Genomic DNA, 24326 nt, shown 5'->3' on the forward strand with positions numbered 1-24326 from the left:
AGTCCAGAGTCGTGGTCCCACGTTCGTTACAGTCCTCTGTCTTACAGCTTCTTCACCAAGGACATTGGGGTGTAGTTCGAACGAAACAACTTGCTCGTCAGCACTGTACTTGGTTCGGAATCGATGCTGCGATTACGAATATGTGTTCTTCTTGCATGGCGTGTGCCGAACAACAATCCGCACCGCTGCGGAAAGTCTTTGCATGGCCAAATGCCATTTCCCCTTGGCAACGCTTGCACATCGATTTTGCTGGTCCATTCTGGAATGCTCGATGATTGGTTCTGGTCGATGCCTTCAGTAATTTTCCTTTTGTTGTCCGGATGTCGTCCATGACGTCCTCCGCCACCATCCAAGCGTTGTCTCCTATCTTTTGCATTGAAGGTGTTCCGCAGACTATTGTTTCCGACAATGGCCCACAATTCATGTCCGCAGAATTTCAGTCATTCTGCAAGGCCAATGGTATTCAACATCTGACATCCTCGCCGTTTTCGCCTCAGTCAAACGGTGCCGCTAAACGATTGGTCCGGACTTTCAAGTCACATATGTTGAAGTTGAAAGAGTCGCATTCTCGGGAGGACGCGTTGTTGCTCTTTTTGTCATCGTATCGCTCTCAGCCCCGAGATGGTCGCTCGCCGGCTGAGTTGCTCCACGGTCGTCCTCATCGAACCTTGATGTCTTTTCTGCATCCGCCGCATCAGGTTCCTATGCAGCGGCAGACTCCTGCTTTTGCTCCAGGCGACGTTGTATTTTATCGCAACTATCGAGGTTCACGGCGTTGGCTCGCAGGGCGCATTCTTCGCTGCCTCGGCCGCGCGATGTTTTTGGTTTTGGGGGCCTCTGGTGAGGTGCGTCGGCAACTCAATCAGGTACGCCGCTGTCGTCGCACGGGTTCTGACGCTCCCCGTCTGCTTTCAGCGACGGTGCCGTCCGGTCAGCGCCCTGGGGACCCATCTACTGGCTCGCCTCATCCCCAGGTGTTACCGACGATGCCTTCCATTTTGCCCCATGGCGACGCGCCGCCGCAGCCGCCGCCGCCGCCGCCTGTTCTCCCGCCGGCGCCGCCCGCATTCGACGCTTCGCTGCAGCCGCCAAGCGCCTCCCAGGGTCACGCGCCGCCGCTCGCTTCCCGTGACCAGCTGTCCTCCGCCAAGGAACTCTTGCCCGCTCCGGACCACATGGCGTCTTCGCGCGTCGGCTACCCCGACGCGATGGAGGTCGACTCTTCGGCCCCTCCTGTCTCTTTACGGGCGCATACACCGCATGTTGACGTGCACCCTGGACTAGGTTTTCAGGCGTTTCCTAGCTCATCTCGGACCGAATGGCCGGGTGCGGGTAGCACAGCCTCGCCTGTTGTTAGGCTCCCCACCTCATCGCATAAGTCAACATGGAGTCCTCCCTACGGCGGGCGGAAGCCTTAGAACACGACCGTCCGCCGATTTGCGGGAGAGGAATGTGGTGTCACCGCCAGACACCACACTTGCTAGGTGGTAGCTTAAATCGGCCGCGGTCCATTTAGTACATGTCGGACCCGCGTGTCGCCACTGTGTGATTGCAGACCGAGCGCCACCACAAGGCAGGTCTCGAGATACGGACGAGCACTCGCCCCAGTTGTACGACGACATTGCTAGCGACAATACGGACAAAGCCTTCCTCTCATTTGCCGAGAGTCAGTTAGAATAGCCTTCTGCTAAGTCCATGGCTACGACCTAGCAAGGCGCCATTAGCCTTACCTAGTTGACAGTTATCGTATAAATGTCTCCAGAAGAACGTTGTAAACCAACAAAGAATAAAGTTAAGTATATTCCCAAGCTACGTATTTTCTTTATAGCAGTCATAACGTATCCTGTTCCAGACTTGACGCCAGTCGGCGTGTGTGTACGCGTGCCTTTCGGCTCCCTTCTCAGTGTGGCGTAACTAGCTTGTTACGCCACAACATGTACCGCCGGTACCGTCGTCGGAATTTCCACAGTCCATGTCAGACGATCGCTGCAAACACTCGTCCGATGGACCACGCCGCCGTCTCTTGTGATTTCGCGGGGAACGCTGTTTACGGACGTGTGTTTCAGTATCTGAATGTGGGTGGATTTCTACAGCTGCTCCGGTGTCTGGAAGAAAATCCGCTGTCGGCACAACCCGTGGGTCAATGTCCATCCTGGCATCCACGCCTTCTTGCAAGGTCGGTCGGTGATTATCTTCAGGTGGGGGCGCCGTTGTAGAGGCCGGATCCTGTATTGCAGAAGCCATTATGCTCTCGCCATCGGGGGCGGCTGTCGGACTAATGTCGTCACCATCGGAAAAGGTTGCTGCCCGTGTAACTTCGGCGTAATTGAGAGGAAGGGTCGTCACCGTAGAAGGAGTCATAGATTCACCTGTCGGGATTTGAGTAAGCCGTCGTCGGAGACAATCCGACCGGACGTGGCCTACTTGGCCACAACCAGAGCAAGTGCGTGGCTGACCGTCATACATGATGATGGCCCTACATCCGCCGATGACAAGATATGACGGAACATGTTTGGTCAGTTCAATTTTAATCGGTCGTACCCCGTTAAGAACGGGGTACGTTGTAAAGGTTGTCCATTTTTCGGCCGTATGGCTGATCACTCTGCCGTAGGGCCGGAAAGCCGCGGTGACTACGTCCGGTGGTACTTCGAAAGGGAGTTCGAAGACGCGTATCGTACGGAGGCCAAGCCCCGCGTGATCGATAGAGACCACCCCAATATGGCCATCAGAATGTTTGAATTTAAGATCGTTCGCATGTGCTCTCACGATTCTGTTGCACACCTCGTCACTTACTAGCTTGACGTAGACAACACTGCCCGTGATAGAGAGAGGGATACCAATTATGTCTCGCGGGTCAATTTTAACGTCGTCACGTAGAAAACGTTCCACTTCAAAAGCTCGCGGTCGTGCATGATCGGGTTGAAAACTGATCTTGATGGTGGTTTGTCTGTATGAATGTGCCATGTTGCGTCGGTAATGATGGACTTTAAACTAGCGACAACGCAGTAGTAAACAACTACGGGCACTCGCGACCGCGCGGACGGGACGTAAACAAGACGTCCTCGCCGCAGCGCTGCGGAAAGCAGACTGCGTACTCGGTTACAACGTTTAACAGAGAAAAAGAGGCTCGAAGTTTGTATATATAGTTGGTATTTGAGTGACAAATTTGGCACGAGAGCAAAACGTTTTGAGCTATATAACTCCCATTAAAATCTATTTTAATCACTTAGAATCTATAGGAAACTGTTTAATTCAGCAACTGCTGAAGCAGTCTCAGATTGCGTTAGCTTCATTCAGAAATAGCAAAATAATCGTAATATTAATTTTCTGCAGTGAAGCTCCAGCTGAAGCAGGCTTTGTCCTGCATCCAGAGGCATCTACTGAGACCTTGCTTAACTGCTGCATGACAAGTGTAGCTGATACCGAGGGAGACAGAGATAAGGAGGAATGGCTAGTTTTCTGAAGGTCGCGCCAGCTGCTCTATAACAGCCTGCTGTTTCCTCTAGCGATCTCATACGGGCAAAACTTACGCAATTTCTCGCACATACTGCGGCCAGCGGCGGCCGATGCCTCACGAAGAAGTAAAAATTAAAAATTTTCCATCAAAATTCTGTGTTGCTAATCATATGTCAAATCCTTTTTACCATACATTACCACATGCATAAGTGTATCATTCGAAAACTTTATAATTAAAAGTTGCACACAGCTTCAATGTAGTTATCTGTATACTGATGAAAAACTGAAGACAACAAGCAATGGACAACACAGAATGAACAACAAACAATGAACAACATAGATGAATGAATGTAAGTCAACGAAAAATCGAAGTAAATATAAATTGAATGGACAACAAACAATGGACAACATGGAATAGATAACAAACAATGGACAACATAGGTGAATGAATGTAAGTGAATGAAAAGTCGAAGTAAATAGAAACTGAATGGACAACAAACAATGCATAGCATACAATGCACATCGAACGATGCACAACACAGGTCAATGAATGTAAGTGAATGAAAAATCGAAGTTAATAGAAGTTGAATGGACAAAAAACAATAGACAACATAGGTAAATGAAAAATCGAAGGAAATATAATTTGAATGAACGACATACAATGGACAACATAGGTGAACACACACCAGTGAACGTACGCCAGTGAGGGCACCTTAGTGCGAGCTCTTGTAGCTAGCTTCAGTTGGCAAACTTCTTCTCTCTTTCTTTGAAGATGAAGCGTGGTGATAGCGAATGCACGGTAGGTCTCTGTCTTCGAAGATGAAGTGAACTCAAGCAGGTGGAGCCGGTGGCGTGAATGTGCCACATTACGCCGGTGACTGTACCTCAGACTCTGGCTTCAGCGATGAAGTTAGTGAATGTGCAACATTCACGGAGAAAGTAATTCCCCTCAGAGAGCAAGGATTAGTGGAAGAACCTCTTCAAAGATGAGGCGAATGCAAGCGATCATTCCTTAACGCACCTTAGTGCACATGCCTCAATGAGTAAACTTTAGTGAGTGACCCACTTCTGTCTTCACCTATGAAGTGAATTCAAATGGTTCAAATGGCTCTGAGCACTATGGGACTCAACTGCTGAGGTCATAAGTCCCGTAGAACTTAGAACTACTTAAACCTAACTAACCTAAGGACAACACACACATCCATGCCCGAGGCAGGATTCGAACCTGCCAGACTGTAGCGCCAGAACCGCTCGGCCACCAGTGGCCGGCTGAAGTGAATTCAAGTGAGCACACTTGCGCAGGAATAATATTATTCCTCGGTAAAAGAAGAAGATTCATGTCGTTTCTCGCATGCGATGATGCTGTGTAGGCAATGAATGAACTTTTGCGTGAACGAACCAATGCAACAGATTCTCATCTTATCTTCCCTTCAGTGACTGGTCTCATACGCAGACGATTCTTGAGTGTATTTGTGCATAATTCTCGACAGTAAATATATACCGCCTAGAATTCCCCGGGAATTGGCTATGATCGCGCATTGACTTCAAGAGAAAGCGTCCTTGCGAGACATGATCATCTTCTTAGAGCGCGCATGCATTCTTGTGTGAACGAGCCGACGCAAGAGATTCTTATCTCATCATCCTTCAGGTGAGCGTCTCGGGCATCGATGGTGACTCGACTCATCATCCCTTGAGTGACTGTCTTGACCATGAAAGATGCTCTGACATTTTTGTACAGGAATTCAGTCGCGAAATATTTCCCGCCTGGAATTTTGCAAGAATTGGACGGGATCGCACCAATTTTCTTCAAGAGAATGCATCCTTGCAAGACGATCCACTCTTAGGATGTGAATGCCTGCATGAAAGAACCAACGCAAGAGCCTCTCATCACATCGCCCTTCGAATGGGCGTCTAGAGCATGGCCGATGTTCTCGTTTTTGGACTGAATCGCAGGCAGTAAAAATTTACCTTCAGGAATTTATAATGTCGTTGCTAGACCATCCTCCACAGGTCGCATATGAATGCACGCGTGAACGAACCAACGCAAGAGACTCTCGTCGCATCTTCAGTGACCTTGAATGTGATGCTCTAACGTTTTGTACTGAATTACAGGCGTGTAAAATTCCCACGTCTGGAATTTTGCAAGAACTGAACGCGGCTGCATGCGCTGTCTTCAAGAGAATGCAACCTTGAGAGGGAGTGGATGCATTCTTGCGTGAATGAACCAACTCAAGAGATTCCACCTCGTGGCACAAGAATGATGAACGTTTTTGAACTGTATTACAGGGTTCAAGAATTTGTCCTCTGGAATTTCGCAAGAACTGAATGCACCTGCAAGACAGACCATCCCCTGGGGCGCACATGCGTCATTGCGTGAATGAACCAACATCACAATTCTGTGCCTTTTCGTGCGTCAAGTGAAAAATATTTGTATAAAATGTCTACAACACTGATTCTGTGACTCAACAAGATGTAAGCATCGCTGCGACTAAAGACTCTAAAGCCACTGTCGCTGCAACTGAGTAAGATGTAAGCAAGACTCAATCAACACTTTCACTGCAACTGAAGAACATTCGAGCACCGCTAGCGACGAAAGTCATTGGCTGATGCTCTCCATCTTTGACTTCATCCGAGAGAAGAGCTACGGCTTGAACGTGGGCAAATGGTTTGCTGACACGTGTGTGCCTCTGTATGAGGAGAAGAATGTCCTCATCACGAACGACATCCTTGAGTTTTTGTACAACATTCCAAGCCATGAGTCTTCTTCTTCAGTTTGGGTGAAAGCAACTCAAACATCAGAGAATTGAAGTCTGAATTGAACTCGCTAGAAGACAGCACCTTCCCTGATGGCGCAAATGTCAATTATTTGACTGCTGCAAAGTCAGAACAAAACTTGAAAGCGACCGGTGGCGCGATCAAACGGCTGACAGCGACCAACTTAGCCAAAAATGCAATTATTCGACCTCTGTAAATTCAGCAAAAAATACGGCAGGTGATAGACCTGCGACCAACTCTCTACCAGCGAGGAACTGAACGGAAAATGCATGGAAATACGATTATTCCTGTGAAAAATTCAAACAAATGAAGGAGCACAACGTTAGATTTCTCAAGGACAATGGAATCCCCTTCTTTGTGGTGAAACACGATGACCGAATAACATTGGAGTATGATTACATAGTAGAAGAGAAGTAAATCTTGAGGTCCCACAACCTCGAGCAGAAGAGGGGGATCCTCTTGACTGTGGACAACTTCGAAGAGTCAGTCATGACCTTCAACACGAAGAAATGCAAGCAGGTGCGCAACTCCCTGAGCTTGGTGTGCTTGCCTGAAGGAAGTTCGATTTAACTGTCAGTGCAATATGGCGATCTGTACTCCAGCAGCATCAATAATTTGGCAGATAAATTCAGTAAGAGCCAATCAGAATGCTCAATTCATTCACAAGACATCCTTTATGCTGTGACACAGGAGCCTCTAAAGACTGGTTCGAAGAAATTGATGGGGGGCAAGTTATCTACGGAATGTTCTGAGTGTAAGGTGATGTATTTGTTCAAGTGCTCAAAAATAATTTGCAGCAGACCATCCATCTCTGGCGTAATGCTGACCCTCATCTGACACTCTGGAATTGGGACGCCGAAAATTCCAGCCATGCTACGCACACATCTAGTGGCCCTACGACAAGCCCAGTTAAAACCTCGATATAAATTGACATTGAGCAATACAATAATGGTAACTCAGTTACACTGACTCGCCCAACAAACAACTGATGACTTAACGTCACGCTAATCAGTAGATCATTAAATCATATTCTCGAGTTGCTAAACGAAACACTGAGGATACCTGTATGTACTGACTTACAACAAAGATTTCATCATGTAGCAGGTACTTTCAGTTCATTCTGCCTTTGACTTATTGTTTTCACCTCAACTCCCTACGTACTATATCTTGTTTAAACTATATAACAATGCCATCAGCCAAAATCATGTTGGCAGCACAAGAAAAGGTCAGATGTTTGGGTTGTGTCTTAGTTGTAAAGTTTTATTTCGGGATTACTCATGAACTTTGCGTCATGCCTTCTGGTTCAAATCAACATTCATTTAGCCCCGACTTTAAAATTGTTGCTACTAACTTTACCTCATTCTAGTTTCTAGAGTAAATTTTATGTGTTTACATTCTATTCTACTTTATTTATAATTTCTACATACAATGCACCCTATTCTACAAATGCCTTGCGGTACCTCATGTGATGACAATTGATAGTCAATTTAGGGTGCCTTCCTCCTCCTTTATGCGACCTATGATCGGTGGGTGGATATCCACGATCTGAACACCCAGCTGTGACTCGTTATCTTGATATAGTTAAAGGCTAACCAGCCATTGACCTTCGTCTGTGCGAATGTGCACAGGTTGCCCAAACTCTTACGGGAATCGCCAAAGCGTGCGCGAGTAATGAGTGGGTGGGCAAATGTCCATAAGGTACATTACATATGTAGAATTGTGGACAGTTGGGAATGTGAGTTTCACGGGAAGCGTGCAAGGGATAAGTCCCTGCAGTCGCGCTATTCATCTGTGTCCTCGGAGGCCCAGATGGATAGAGCATCTGCCATGTATGCAGGAGATCCCGGGTTCGAGTCCCGGTCGGGGCACACATTTTCATCTGTCCACATCGAGGTATATCAACAACACCTGTCGGCAGCTGAGGTTTTCAGTTAGTTAGAGTACCCTGGAATAAATGATGACTAACTGCAACTGTTTAATAAATCTCGTTTAATTCTGCACGTTGTTGTTGTTGTGGTCTTTAGTCATGAGACTGGTCTTATGCAGCTCTCCATGCTACTCTATCCCGTGCAAGCTTCTTCATCTCCCAGTAACTACTGCAACCTACATCCTTCTGAATCTGCTTAGTGTATTCATCTCTTGGTCTCCCTCTACGATTTTTACCCTCCACGCTGCCCTCCAATACTAAACTGGTGATCCCTTGATGCCTCAGAACATGTCCTACCAACCGATCACTTCTTCTAGCCAAGTTGTGCCACAAACTATTCTTCTCCCCAATCCTATTCAATAGCTCGTCATTAGTTATGTGATCTACCCAACTAATCTTCAGCATTATTCTGTAGCACCACATTTCGAAAGGTTCTATTCTCTTCTTGTCCAAACTATTTATCGTCCACGTTTCACTTCCATACATGGCTACACTCCATAGAAATACTTTCAGAAACAATTTCCTGACACTTAAACCTATACTTGATGTTAACAAATTTCTCTTATTCAGAAACGCTTTCCTTGCCATTGCCAGTCTACATTTTATATCCTCTCTACTTCGACCATCATCAGTTATTTTGGTCCCAAAATAGCAAAACTCCTTTACAACTTTAAGTGTCTCATTTCCTAAACTAATTTCCTGAGCATCACCCGACTTCATTCGACTACATTTCATTATTCTCGTTTTGATTTTGTTCATGTTCATCTTATTTCCTCCTTTCAAGACACTATCCATTCCGTTCAACTGCTCTTCCAAGTCCTTTGATGTCTCTGACAGAATTACAATGTCATCGGCGAACCTCAAAGTTTTTATTTCTTCTCCATGGATTTTAACACCTATTCCAAATTTTTCTTTTGTTTCCTTCACTGCTTGCTCACTACACAGATTGAATAACACCGGGATGAGGCTACAACCCTGTCGCACTCCCTTCCCAACCACTGCTTCCGTTTCATGCCCCTCGACTCTTATAACTGCCATCTGGTTTCTGCACAAATTGTAAATAGCCTTTCGCTCCCTGTATTTTACCCCTACCACCTGAGGAATTTGAAAGAGAGTATTCCAATCAACATTGTCAAAAGCTTTCTCTACGTCCACAAATGCTAGAAACGTAAGTTTGCCTTTCCTTAATCTAACTTCTAAGATAAGTCGTAGGGTCACTATTGCCTCACGTGTTCCAACATTTCTACGGAATCCAAACTGATCTTCCCTGAGGTCGGTTTCTATCAGTTTTTCCATTCGTCTTTAAAGAATTAAACTGACAGTTCGGTAATTTTCGCATCTGTCAACACCTGCTTTCTTTGGGATTGGAATTATTCTATTCTTGAAGTCTGAGGGTATTTCGCCTGTATCATATATCTTGCTCACCAGATGAAAGATTTTTGTCAGGACTGGCTCTCCCAAGGCTGTCAGTAGTTCTAGTGGAATGTTGTCTACTCCGGGGGCCTTGTTTCGACTAAGGTCTTTCAGTGCTCTGTCAAACTCTTCACGCAGTATCATATCTCCCATTTCATCTTCACCTACATCCTCTCCCAGTTCCATAATATTGTCCTCAAGTACCTCGCCCCTGTATAGACCCTCTATATACTCCATACACCTTTCTGCTTCCCCTTCTTTGCTTAGATCTGGGTTTCCATCTGAGCTCTTGATATTCTTACAAGTGGTTTACTTTTCTCCAAAGGTCTCTTTAACTTTCCTGTAAGCAGTAACTATCTTACCCCTAGTGAGATAAGCCTCTACATCCTTACATTTGTCCTCTAGCCATCCCTGCTTAGCCATTTTGCACTTCCTGTCGATCTTGTTTTTGAGACGTTTGTATTCCTTTTTGCCTGCTTCATTTAATGCATTTCTGTATTTTCTCCTTTCATCAATTAAGTTCAATATTTCTTCTGTTACCCAAAGATTTCTAGTAGCCCTCGTCTTTTTACCTACTTTATCCTCTGCTTTCTACTGTATTTCTTTCCACCATTCTAGTCACTTGTTCCCTTATGCTCTCCCTGAAACTCTGTACAACTCCTGGTTTAGTCAGTTTATCTAGATCCCATCTCCTTACATTCCCACCTTTTTGCAGTTTCTTCAGGTTTAATCTACAGTTCATAACCAATAGATTGTGGTCAGAGTCTACATCCGCCCCTGGAAATGTATTACGATTTAAAACCTACATATTGCAGCATTTCCGTTATGAATTGGTAAGAAAGATCTTTAGTTGCGAGAATATGGACCCAATAGTTGAAATCCTCAAGTTTCAACAAAATAACTCATTTAAAGAAGAATTTTAGATATACCATCAGAAAATTTAAAAAATTAACTTTAAACAGTGTATTGCAGCCCTTTACTTAAATATTACGAATCCAGTTATTCAACTGCGAGAATAGCAACTTGCCAGACTATAACTTTAACTCACAGTGGAACATGACAACATTGAAACATTACCTAACATCTAACAGAACAAAACTTACTTCTAAGAAAACACATTAAAAGAAGACAGACTTAGATATTTATTATACACTAAAAATTAAGCCCCCCCCCCCCCCCACATAAAGATATTCACACAAAAATCTACTATATTATTATTGAATAAAGGCATCACTCATAGGACTTTTTCAGGTCCCTATAATGATATAAACCCTTCACCTTTCTAGTTTCAGGGTGTTGTAATAAATAGCTTCATGTGGTGTATTACTTATTATGTAAGGTCCAGAATAAACTTCTTGCCACTTCTTATTCTGTATCTTCATTAGAGATGACTTCAGGTCGTTTTTTAACAATGTCTTATCCCAATACTATATACTAAATGTGTTGTAATAAATAGCTTCATGTGGTGTATTACTTATTATGTAAGGTCCAGAATAAACTTCTTGCCACTTCTTATTCTGTATCTTCATTAGAGATGACTTCAGGTCGTTTTTTAACAATGTCTTATCCCAATACTATATACTAAATGTTACCCATTTCAGTATTATATTTTGCCTTCCTTTTTAGAGCAGCAAATTTTAACTTCTCTAGGACAAGTTGGATAGTGTCTGCTTTGCGTCTTGCCACTTCAGAAACTACAGGTATGGAATTAATCCACTCATACTTTTCAAGTTCGTTAAGCATCAGTTCCACAGGTGTATGATTGGTAGATAAATGCGGTAGGTTATCCAGTACATTTTCGCATACAGGTACATGGTGTATCCTCTTATATTGTTGCCAGGGAGCATATGATCTAATAAATCGATTGAACTCCAAACACTCTCTCAACTCGGCTGGATTCTGGATGGAGGCAACTTATTAACATGTGTTTCATCTTATTCCCTGTCATACAATGTTTCCATTTATTTCTAATGAAATATGAAGCATTATCAGATAATATTATGTGCAATAAGTAATTTTCAGGAATACGTGCCTTCCATATCCTAAAGTTGTTGTTCCTCTTATAAAATAAGATATCATTACACAACTTATATTTAACAGAACAGTTCTCCCTTCATTTGAAATTCGATCTCTTATTTGTTTCTGGTACGTGTCTCCCGTTTGTAACAGCCCTAGAATTTTACACATAGACAAATATTGACTTCTGAATGGAGAATTCTTAACTATCAGTGTTCTGTAAGCAGATGATTATTCAACAATATCATTTAAACCATTTAGGCCTTGTGGCAGTCAAGATAGAGGTTCAGCCATTACATTATCTTTTCCGCTAATGTGTATTATTTCTGTATCATAACTCTGAAGCACTGACGCCCATCTTACAAGTCTAACATGAAGTAATTTACAGGTCAATGGAGAGCATACTGACTGGTGGTGTGTATGTACTTTAATGTGTTTTCTATAAATGAAATAACTGCACTTTCCTAATGCCCATTTTACAGTCAACACCTCCAGCTCTGTTACGGTATAACTATGTTCGCTGGATGATACAACTTGACTCAGAAATTCAATTACTCTAATTTCTTTTTCATCCCCTATTACCTGGAATAAAGATGCGCCTAATGCAGCTAAAGTTGCATCAGTGAATAAACAAAGGCCTTCAGTTATATTAGGGTGGTACAAAATACAAGGGTTAGCCAAAACATTTTTGATCTGTTTATATACTTCCGCACCATTTATTGACCTGTACCAAGGAGAATTTTTCCGAAACAAATTTAATAAATGATCGTTACCCAATAGATGGTTGGGTACAAATTTTCTAAGAAACGAGGCCAAACCTAGAAATGATTTCAACTACCATTTGTGTACAAACAGCAAAGATTTCTCTACCTTTTTCCATATATCTTTCCCCTATAGTTCTTAACAGCTCAATAGCATCTCTTGTTCCTTTTCCTCTTCTTAATCTGAACTGCTCCTCTGCAATCCCTCTATCCAGCTTGCCGTATAGCCTTCTATTCGACGCTCTCAGCAACACTTCAGCTGCATGAGAAATTAGACTGATGGAACTATGCTCTTCACATTTTTTAGTGTTTCTCTTTTTCTCTGTTGGTATCAAAGCTGTTTCCAGGAAGTGTTCAGGCCATTCCCCTCTGTCAAATATCTCATTACAGAGGTAGACTATTTCTTTTGTTGCATTGTTTCCCAGACTCTTCACCCGACCTTCTGGCATATCGTCAATTCCACATGCCTTCCTATTCATCTCCTTCAGCGCCTTTACTACTGCTGCTTCCAAGATGGTGAATCCCTTTCCATCTTCCGGCACATATGGCTCCTCTTCAACATTAATTTCGCTTCGTTTTTCATCCCACTTATATAAACATTCGGTATATTCTTGCCGTCTGTTCAAAAGCTCCTGTGGTTTTTCTGCTAGAGTAAATTCTGCTCTTTTAGTTTCCATGTTATTCCTCTTTCTTTTACGTTCAAAAACTATCTCACTAACCAGTCTATACATCATTTCATACTTTCCCTCTTTCTCCATTTTCTCTATTTCTGTTTCATACGTTTTCCCCTTGCTACTTCAGTTTCTCTTCTTAATTCATTATTCAGTTTCCTGTACCTCTTTTTGCCTTCTTCAGTTTCTACATTTTTGCACTTTCTCCGCTCTTCCATCTTTTTTAACATGTTTTCTGTTATCCATTCTTTCCTGGTACTTTGGGATAGTCTAATTCCTGGTACTTCTTTGGCAGAGTCTATGAGTCCTTCCCTCATTTTTTTCCATTTGTCATTAACACTTTCATCAACACTACCTCTTTCACCTTTCTCCATGGGTCTGTTTTCCAAATCTGATCCCTTCCCTACCTCTTTGTGTCTTTTCATGTTTAGTCTTTCTTAGTCTTTCTTTTCCTTTACCTCTCCAGACTTTTTTCAACTTCATTTGTATTTCTCCCACTACTAGGTTGTGGTCTGGATTTATATCCGCTCCTGGATAAGCTTTGGCATTCTTCAAACAGTTCCTAAACCTCTGCCCAAATGATATCTTTCCCTACTCAAAATAGTTATCCATGTATACCGTCTCCTTTTGTGGTGTTCAAATAATGTGTTACCCATTACTAGTGAATTTTATGTAAAGGAATTAATTAGTCGTTCCCCTGTCTTATTTCCCCAGTGCCCTGAGACAATGGCCATGTCAGCGGGAGTTGTGTTTGGCTGAATACGTGTGTGATTTCTATTTTGGAAGGAGGACTTTGTCTGAAAGCTCAGTATTTAGACTGGTTTTTCATTGTGCTTGTATGAAGCTTAGTGCCTCCTCTATATGGTGAGTAGCAATCTGTTCTTCCCATATTGTTATTCCACTGTTTGAATTCACACAAAAATGCATTTACAATCGAGCATGAACACCATAGTAAAATAAATTTTTACGTCTATCTTACATAGCAAAAATAGCAGAAAACGATTGTTACTATCCCACATTACACGACAAAATTTATATTAAAAAGTTATACCTAAATGGAAGTAAAATAAAATAAAAGACAGCATTACTTTAACAAGCAAACATGATAACGGAAAAACTCAGTTTACTGTCATCCCATATTGGCAAAAAAATTTCCGATAAAATCTGAGTTACTAAACTCGTGTATGGGTGAAACGAAATATGAATTTCCATTCTGCCAGATGATTTAGATTTGCTTGGCTTAACTACATGACTGTCGACATTATTCCTTCAAGTGGCAACCATCACTTCCCTCTGCAGGTGATTTAGTGCGCCGTCTGTAACGGTCCGGATTACGATCCAACATTTCCTCTTAACTTTTCTTGTTTACTGCCTTATTTATTTTCATTTATTTTGTTACTTTACTCAGATGTTTCAATATTTTGGGCTCTGTCTGAGATGTAAGCACGACTTCTTGCAGATATTCGTAACAGTAAATTTTGCAATGAAGTTTATAGATGGCTTTTCGCAACAATAATAATACTCGTAGTAATTAATAAATGTATTACGGCAAGGTCAGATAGCTCACTTTCTTAAATGAACATAAGAACTTATACGATCAAACTCCCAAAATTTACCCACACATCATACTCAAGGAATTATGACTTATTCTAGTTCTCATTTTTCACTATTTTCGGTTTGCAGAGGTGCGGCAACTGTACTGGATGGTTAAGTTCGGTTTTGTTATAATTGTTGCATCTTTGTATCGATTTCAGATGTCGAAAAATAGAGACTATGAAGGCGCTGTTTGATCATGCCTATGCTTACTCCATGAGTCAAGGAAAACTCATTGTCGCTGAAGTGCTATATTAAGGCTGAGTGTACTCTCTTAGTCAGTCACATGTTGATGTTTTCAGATTAATTCTCTTTCTAATGCAAGCGTCTTGCTTACTATAAGTGGGGAAATTTTTTCGTTCAGCACAGGTAACGAAGGTATGCTGGAGTTCTAGCCGATGTAGAAATGGCGAATAGAAGAGACCTCTTAAGGTCAGTAGCACCGTACCACGCCACCTGCACGATTTTCGGGTTGACGCCGTTCACAGTGGACACTGAGAAGTGTGAGCTACGGAGGACACGTGCTGGTACGCTGTACGTAGCTGTTGTTCTCGTCATTAACGTGGCAATAACAGAACACATGGTAAGCTGGTTGCAAGCTATGAACGCGAGATAAAAGGATTCCATCATCTTTGTGTGGTTGGTTGCCTACATGATGACATTTTATGCCACCACGGTGACAGCGGTCGCTTCAGACTTGTTTCGAAACGTCCAGAAGTACCAGAGAATCCTCAGTCTTTTGTCTTATCGGGACAGTGGTATCCTGGAGTCACGCCATTTCTCCAGTGCGGCAGTGAGGATCTCCCGCAAAGTGGTGTGTGCAGGCTCTCTCGCGCTACGTGTAGCTGCTGTGACGTTGAAATTTCTGACTATCGAAATGAAATGGACTTACATGATAACACTGCTCTCATGTTGTATTGCAGTTACCGCTGTTGCCAGGTATGTGGGCCTTGTTCTTCCTGTGCGGAGTGACTTACGCCAACTCAACCAGTGTCTGAGAGCAACAGCGCAAGGGAGATGCCAGCGGCGACCTCTTGCGGACCGCTACCGGAAGTTGCACTGTGCAACCTGTTCCAGGAGGTCTTTTCGGCCCACCAGATACTCTTAGTTTTATTCATGGTGACGGCGCTGTGCATTATATCTTGGAATGCAGTTGCCGCTGTTTTATTACAGCACCAGAAACACCTAGTGGTGTGGCATATATTGCTTATATCGTGGCAGTCGTCACAGGTGTTAATGGTGTCAGCGGCTTCGCACGCGCTGTCCAGGGAGGCGGCGCAGACAGCTCCTGACCTGTGCCGGCTAGTCCTGGGTTCGACTCTCCGCAGCTCAGAAACGGTAGAGCTGTTCCACTTCTGCCGACTCGCCCGCTATCAGACTGCCACTCATCAATTTTACTGCGTCGTTCCTTTGGATACGCGGATGTTGGTGGCCTCCTTGTCATTCGTTACAACTTGCACCGTGATTTTGTTAACTTTCTGGACAGTGTTCGAAAAAAGAAAATAAAAACAACAGTGAGTTGAATATAATTACAACAGTATTGTGAACATGGGTTGTTCTGCAGTAAAATTCTATAACAGTGTTGCTATGATTACGATCTTGTAGAGTACATGCCTATTATATGAATTTTTATCAGAATCTCACATAGTTATTAAAAGCGTGTAGTGTTGTAAATAATAAGACCTTATTTCTTCAAAATCTTCCCTTGCTTAGTATTGCACAACACAGCCAAGGGGTACAAAAATGGATGTTATCAAGTCTGTTGTGCAGTATATCCAGGTATAGAGTCGCTACCTTCACTCAAAACCAGCATGTACAATCCCATCGGTGGAAACCATAGGAGATAAATCAAAACTGCTGCACTTTTTTCACTACATTAAACTTCCACGCAATCGGTACTTATTAATAGCAAGGCTGAAATGATCTACTTAGATAAAGATATAAATTGCACCAATTTGTAATTCTTGAAGCTCGTAATAAGTTATTACATTTAAGTGTAAGTGAAAAGCTCAGGAACGATAACTGGAATGTTTTTAGAGGGGACACAGTGTTGCAAGAGACGACAGAGGAGCTGGGTTCCTAAGAAGAATACAGAAGATTAACAAACAGTTTCAAATGCTAAATGAGGTACAAGATGGGTCACGATTAGTAGCTGACGTAGGCGAGTGCATACCATATTTTGTCACTGTCTGCAGATGGACGTCAAATACGGTTTTCTGCAGCTCTAAAAACCTACCGCTACAAAAATCATAGTAGTGTTAATTTCGGACTACTACTTGCTTTGTTCCATAGAGAAATGGGACCAACAAAACACCACGTTCTTTGGAGAATCCGTAATGAAACATAATCAAGCATCAGTGAAACTGAGTCCATATCGAGGCCTTAATCACAATTATTAATTCCTTTGACCCAACCCACCATGTCTCACGCAACTCGAATGAATCATTGGAATGGAAGACAAAAGATGCACTGCCTCGTCAGGAGTGACCTTGACCTTGTTACACTCGTCATATTCTCAGTCAGTGTAAGCCGCTGAGCGTTAAGATCGCTGCACATAAGCTTCACTTTCATCCTACCAAGGTACTGACTCTGGCTCAAATATAGAACAAACGAGGCAAATAGCATAACAGTATTAGATAAATTATACCAGTACACACTTACCAATTCAGTACTGTTATGCACAACCCTCGTTTCATGAAATCAACCTAACATATTAATATGTCAGCCCTACTGGATAGTAATTTCTTTACACATTAAAAATATGGTCCCACAAAGAAATAGAAAGACAATACTTTAGCAATAAGCAACGTAATTGCACTTCGTGAAATGTGAATGTAACATTCCCCTTAGCGTGCACTCAAAATACTCCTCTAACAATTTGAGAAAAGGGTCCATGCACATGTCTATCAGTTATTGTTCAGTATTTAATGAGAGACATAGCAATAATGACATAACGAACATGAAAAGTAGTGTAAGGATCGAATTAAGGTGCTTGAATGTAACAGTTGTTGAGTAGAGTTTATTTCAAAATGTATAAATTACCTTTCATTAACACAGACCAACTTATATGAAGTTCAAACATCAGATGAAGAAAGAGTGCACTATTATAGAAACGCTATATTGTAAATTATGTATTGCATCGAATAAATAGGACATATTCTGGGGTATTTTATTCACAAAAATTGTTCTTCTTGTACGTACAGAATCATTGTATCTTAAAATATTATTACGAATGTTTAGTGGGTTACAATAACTGTTTCGAGAGTAGATCGACGTCTACACTAGAGGCTGCAATCTTCCGAATTTTATTTCGAACTCAAGTTACGAGAAAAAACAAAATTAATAACAACTGTAATCGTCAACTCGGTGAATTTGTATCACGCATTGTTATTCACGTAAATAGATCCTAAATTTCAGAGACAAAAATTACACTACTGTCCATTAAAATTGCTCCACCACGAAGATGGCGTGCTACAGACGCGAAATTTAACCGACAGGAAGGAGATGCTGTGATATGCTAATGATTAGCTTTTCAGAGCATTCACACAAGGTTGGCGCCGTTGGCGACACGTACAACGTGCTGACATGAGGAAAGTTTCCAACCGATTTCCCGTACACAAACAGCAGTTGAGTGGCGTTGCCTGGTGAAACGTTCTTGTGATGCCTCTTGTAATGAGGAGAAATGCGTACCATCACGTTTTCGACATTGATAAAGGTCGGATTGTAGTCCATCTTGATTGCGGTTTATCGTTTTGCGACATTGCTGTTCACGGTGGTCGAGATCTAATGTCTGTTACCAGAATATGGATTCGGTGGGTTCAAGAGGGTGATACGGAACGCCGTGCTGGATCCCAACGGCTTCGTATCACTAGCAGTCAAAATGAGAGGCATCTTATCTCCAAGGCTGTAACGGATCGTGCAGCAACGTCTCGATCCCTGAATCAACAGATGGCGGCATTCGCAAGACAACAACCATCTGCACGAACAGTTGGGGGACGTTTGTAGCAGCATGGACTATCAGCTCGGTGACCATGACTGCGGTTACCCTTGACGTTGCATCACAGACAGGATCGCCTGCGATGGTGTACTCACCGACGAACCTGGGTACACGAATGGCAAAACGTCAATTTTTCGGATGAATCCAGGTTCTGTTTACAGCATCGTGATGGTCGCATCCGTGTTTGACGACATCGCGGTGAACGCACATTGGAAGCGTGTATTCGTCATCGTCATACTGGCGGATCACCCGGCGTGATAGTATGGGGTGCAATTGGTTGCACGTCTCTGTCACCTCTTGTTCGCATTGACGGCACATTGAACAGTGGACGCTACATTTAAGATGTGTTACGACTCGTGGCTCTACCCTCCATTCGATTCCTGCGAAATCCTACATTTCAGCAGGATAATACACGACCGCATGTTGCAGTTCCTGTATGGGCCTTTCTGGATACAGAAAATGTTCGAGTGCTGCCCTGGCCAGCACATTCTCCAGATCTCTCGCCAATTGAAAACGGCTGGTCAGTGGTGGCCGAGCAACTGGCTCGTCAAAATACACCAGTCACAGCTCTCGATGAACTGTGGTATCGTGTTGAAGCTCCATGGGCAGCTGTCCCTGTACACGCCATCCAAGCTCTGTTTGACTCAATGCCCAGGCGTATAAGGGCCGTTACTATGGCCAGAGGTGGTTTTTCTGAGTACTGGTTTCTCAGGATCTATGCTCCCAAATTGCATGAAAATGTAATCACATGTCAGTTCTAGTACAATATATTTGTCCAATGGATACCTGTTTGTCATTTGCATTTCTTCTTTTGTGTAGCAATTTTAATTGCCAGTAGTGTAGATAAAATTTAAAAGCCTATACGTGCGAGCGAAGTTACTCGGTCACTAATAGTAAATTCCAAAGTATTCAAATAATTTAATTATAGCACATTATTACTATAGTAAGTTCTACAAATTTCCTTTGTGTTATTATATACCTTACATTTGTGAAGTTCATGTTTCCTTGGCTGACGCTGTGGAAATATTGAGTGGAAAATACCAGATGGTTATAACTAAAGTGCAGTTGCTCGTTGAGGTGCAGTGTGGACTGTAATTATGGTGGAGCAGTGAAACTTGCTAGTTATTCTAATGCGTTTACTTGGAACTGACTTATGTCGGTAAAAAAAAAATTAGCTCCACTTTTGGTCTCCAGGTGCAAATCTGGGACTGTGAATGCGAGAAAGACTTATAGAAACGATTCCATATATCATGGAGTAGTCAACCTAGCTATGCTTCACAATTCCTAAATGGAATGACTGTCATTGTGACAGCTCAGCAAACAATGCTGTGGAGTGGGAGGGTTAACCCAGCAACAGCATCATCATTCACAGTTTGCATGATGACAATTTATTTGTACCAGTTTAACCAGTGAGTACATGGACACAAAAAAAGCAAATTTCTTCCTGGATGAAATAAATGAATGAAATTCTGATTGCACAGTAAACATTTTTATCTCAGAAAAATATGTCACGACACACTGTAAAACAGATGTCAGTAAGAATTTCAGTAAACTTTAGATTTAAGAAAGCATGTAGCTAGCGCTTACTGAACTATCTGTCAAAAACAACTTATCTTTTCAAAACTATTTGAATAATATTTGCAATCTCAGAAAAATTGCGCCTGGCACTTAGCAAACTATTAACAACCTTCGAATTAAAATTGTAATTAAGGAGCATGCTCCACAGCACTCACTAAGTCTTTAATTGATATCAACTCAGGTTACAAAGTATTTAAGATCAAAACGCGCCATGGCGCTCATTAAATGATTAATTAAATACCAACAGGTCAGTGCGAAGTAATCTCTCAACTTAAACTTTAACAGCTATCAGAATAAAGCCAGATATGTTTAAGAAAGTAAGACACATACAATAAAGTTGTTACTGTTTTACAGCTCCGACCTCTGTCAGCAGACCGACATCAGGTGGTTCGGCCTTATCTAACACCGGCACGGCGGCCGGTCGGTCGCTAAGACAGCAGCGCCAGACCTGCGGCCGACCAGGGCAGCGGAAACCTGGCCTTAAGTTTCGCCTCTGAACTGTGGAAATGACATAGGATAAATTTCTAAACTTACAAACTCTTAAACACAAGGAGGAACAGTTACAAATGGGCAACAAATCAGTTCCACTTGAGCGAAGTGAGAGTGACGTTCCTGTTTTGGTCCGCATAAATACTGTCTGTACACAATAGCAATGGTTTGAATTTAGCTTACAAGAAACAGGGAACTCTGTCACAAGTCAGGCAGTTAACATTGTTTCCGGAACTTCAATATCGCCCCTAAACGCAAGGTAGAATATGAGGCTTAGACGGTGCAACGATCTGTCTAACATTGCGAAATATATAACATTTTGACTATCATATACTACACTGCTTTGTAACATCGGCTGCCTTAAGTGCTGGCTTATTACGCCTAAAAAATTTGTAGAAATCTCGTCTGTAAGCTCCACTAGAACATCAAAGCAGCGCAGTATGTTGTCCTTTACGTGTAAACAAGTGCTTATCGGACGAAGCGTCTCTCCATATACAGGAAATGGAATTAGCCACATAGGATGCCGAGAAGTCTGTGATGGATATTAGCGACTGAAGGTTGTCGCTCCACCCAGCAATGATACCAGTTTCCAAACACCACACGCAACAACATGAAGGCAGTAACCCCGTGTACAGTTCATGGTTCCTCTCTTTGTATCCACTCATGCCACTCCTCGAATGCACAACATGTTCCTCTTCACGGTGTGGCTCCCCCTCTGTATCCCGTGGCCTCACTCGTTGCCGACACACCACTCACGCCCTCTCTCGGACTTACCTCATACCATCATTCAGCCAGTTTTGCATGCAAGGATCGCGATCCGGCCCTGTAACGATATATCGAATCGAGAGCCACGGCTCATCCTCCCCACAAAAACCTCATCACAGCCCATCCGCCAATTTATCTCGAACAGGGAACAGAAAATTTAGCTTCCTCCCTTGATCATGGAGACATGTACTAAAGGAAACTTCCCAGTAGCCATGTTACGTACCAGTAGGGTGACTGGGTTAGGAACCTGGATAACGTCACAAGGTCCTACAAAGCAAGCTGTCAATTTATCAGAAATTTGGGTCGTACCTTGAGCCCTGGGAGCAAGGTTTTGGGTGAAACCATGTCACCAACACACCCTTTAATCTCGCTTTCCCCAAGGTTGCAATGGCAAGCCTGCCTCTTGTGTGTGATGCTAATATTTCGTCTCCTTAAGCAGGCTAGGTGTCACTTCCTCAAGGGGCAGGTAATTAATAGATCACAGTGTGGGGCGGCGGGTGGAATAATTGTTAAAGTTCCTATTATTTATGCTATTTGCCGTTCTCAACACTGGCTCTCTAACTACAATATTGGCAACCAGAAAGTGATTAGCAAAACGTGAAGCCTGTAATTAGAATTCCTAGTGCACACTTCATCTGAGAAATACATTTACAGCTACAGCTTATAGCTCTGAGGAATTAGGAGATTGTCTGGGATTCATAATCAAAAACTATTCTCTCTAAAATGTTCACTATATTCTGAAAGTCCCAGACCAAAAAGAATCCACACAATCCAACTACCAGAGCAGTTCAGAGTCTTATGCGCTGATGCAACTATAACTGTTCAAATTAAATGTTTAAGTGAATGCTCGCCATAATTTATGATAATGTTCATCAAACGCCACGCTAATAATGGTAGAATGTCTGTCCTGCGGCGGCACGTGAAAATACGTCATACACAAACTAAAGATAGATCATCAACTTCATCCCAAATTAACACTTCACTCGAAAACGATTTCATGGTTACGCGTATCCCGAGTAACTTATTACTGCATTCTGAGACTGTTTATACCAACGATACTGATGCGACGTGACTCTCGGCACAGGTGGTGCGCTAATCAGCGTCCGGAGAGAACTGGGGCCTTCTCTATCTCGCGCAGAATTAATTCAATTACACTACACGCAGTAGACGAGCTCTGAACTTGCTCTTTGGAGATACGCTATAGCTATAGTTTTACAGTTATTCTGATGAAAATTCTCACATTTTTATGATTATAGCGGATCTCACTTGAACTTAAATTTAAAAATCCTAGCGTTATTTATTCGCCTACTGAATCTATCTTGCTTCCATAATTTCTAAGACAAAAACCAGAAAATCGTGAATTTCAACTACAATTTTAATTTGTGTGATCCAGAATACTGTTTCAACTGAATTATTATTCAAAAGGAAGCTAAATATAATTTTTTAAGTTTCTAGCTCTTTTCTGTTGCGCCAATGATTTTTACAGAAGAACGTCCAAATTTCGAAATTTTTTAAAGTTATTTCACTGATATCCAACACATATTGATTTTGTATTACTCCTGACATGCTAGAAACGTTTCAGGTTATTTACTTCATTTTAAAGTATTGCGCAATATTTATGACGTCAGAGCTAGTCACAGCGGACTGTCTGGCACACAATGGAAAGACTGATGTGAATTTTATAATGCGTGAGTAGGCTGCTTCCTTACATCACCCTCTACTTAAATTTTTTGATTGTAAATGAAAAAATTAATTACAAAAAGGGAAGCAAGAGTACAGCTTAACTCCCTATGAAAATTAAAATTGAAATGTAAACATATAGAAATATTAAAATAAAACTTATTACCTGCTTCTATTATTTAAATTGCTGGCATGTTCACTGCCTCTTAAGCAACATTATCAATCAAAATTTAAGCAAAATCAACGAAACACTTTGGCATATATATTGCCTTAAACAGAAAAACACATAAAAATATGTAAAATTATGAAAATCTTAAATCCATTAATTTTTCTGTAAATATTTTTACATACATAAATTCAAAGAAAATAGCACAGTTATTCATGATACATAAACAGATAATTATATCTGAGCAATCTTTTCTAAACCTGAAAGAAAATTTCACAAATCATAGCAATTTCATTTTCACACACGTGGTTGTAGCCGCTTTGGCTGGCGTTCTACACTTCCATTCACAAGGGTAGAGGAGGGGAAGTTGCTATGGTGTGCGACCTTCACGTTCACTCTAAATTACATGGGGAAAGGGGAGGGGTCACTGTGAGTTGTGTCCAAGTCACTCCACGCCTTCACACAGCTACCAGGCTGCCAAACAAAAAGAGTGCCTCAGACTCTGTTCACTTAATATCTAAGGGGTGGGTCACAATGAAATGGGGATATACACATTTTATCCTTCAATATGTTACTGGAACAAAGTTAACAGAACTTTCTCAATTTAACTCTCGCGGTTACTTAACTGTCATAAAATCGGTAAACAAACGGCTCAAAACGCCGTTACTCACGTACTACAGAAAATTTATGCTCAAGGCATACAATCATAAATCCTATTTAATCTCAATTTATTATTTATGGGCCGGAACACTGAACCAATGCTCGGTACATTCCTGACAAATCTCTATTTTATTTACTTAACTGACTCATCTTCGATTATCTTATTCTTAGAGATAGTATGAGTATATTTGATTAGCAGTTGTCTTCTCAGCCTCTTTGTACATGTGAGTAGCTTGTGGTAATAGTACAGTTCTGAGTGTTCAAAACACACTACGTTTAGTTGACTACTAAATCCACTTATTGGTCCTCTGCTGCTGTGTCCGTTCCACATCTGCAATTATGTACTTACTTCATCGAAGTGTATTTATGCTGAGCTATA

This window comes from Schistocerca serialis, unplaced genomic scaffold, assembly GCF_023864345.2.
Source record: "Schistocerca serialis cubense isolate TAMUIC-IGC-003099 unplaced genomic scaffold, iqSchSeri2.2 HiC_scaffold_1353, whole genome shotgun sequence".
In the NCBI taxonomy this organism is placed as follows: Eukaryota; Metazoa; Arthropoda; class Insecta; order Orthoptera; family Acrididae; genus Schistocerca; species Schistocerca serialis.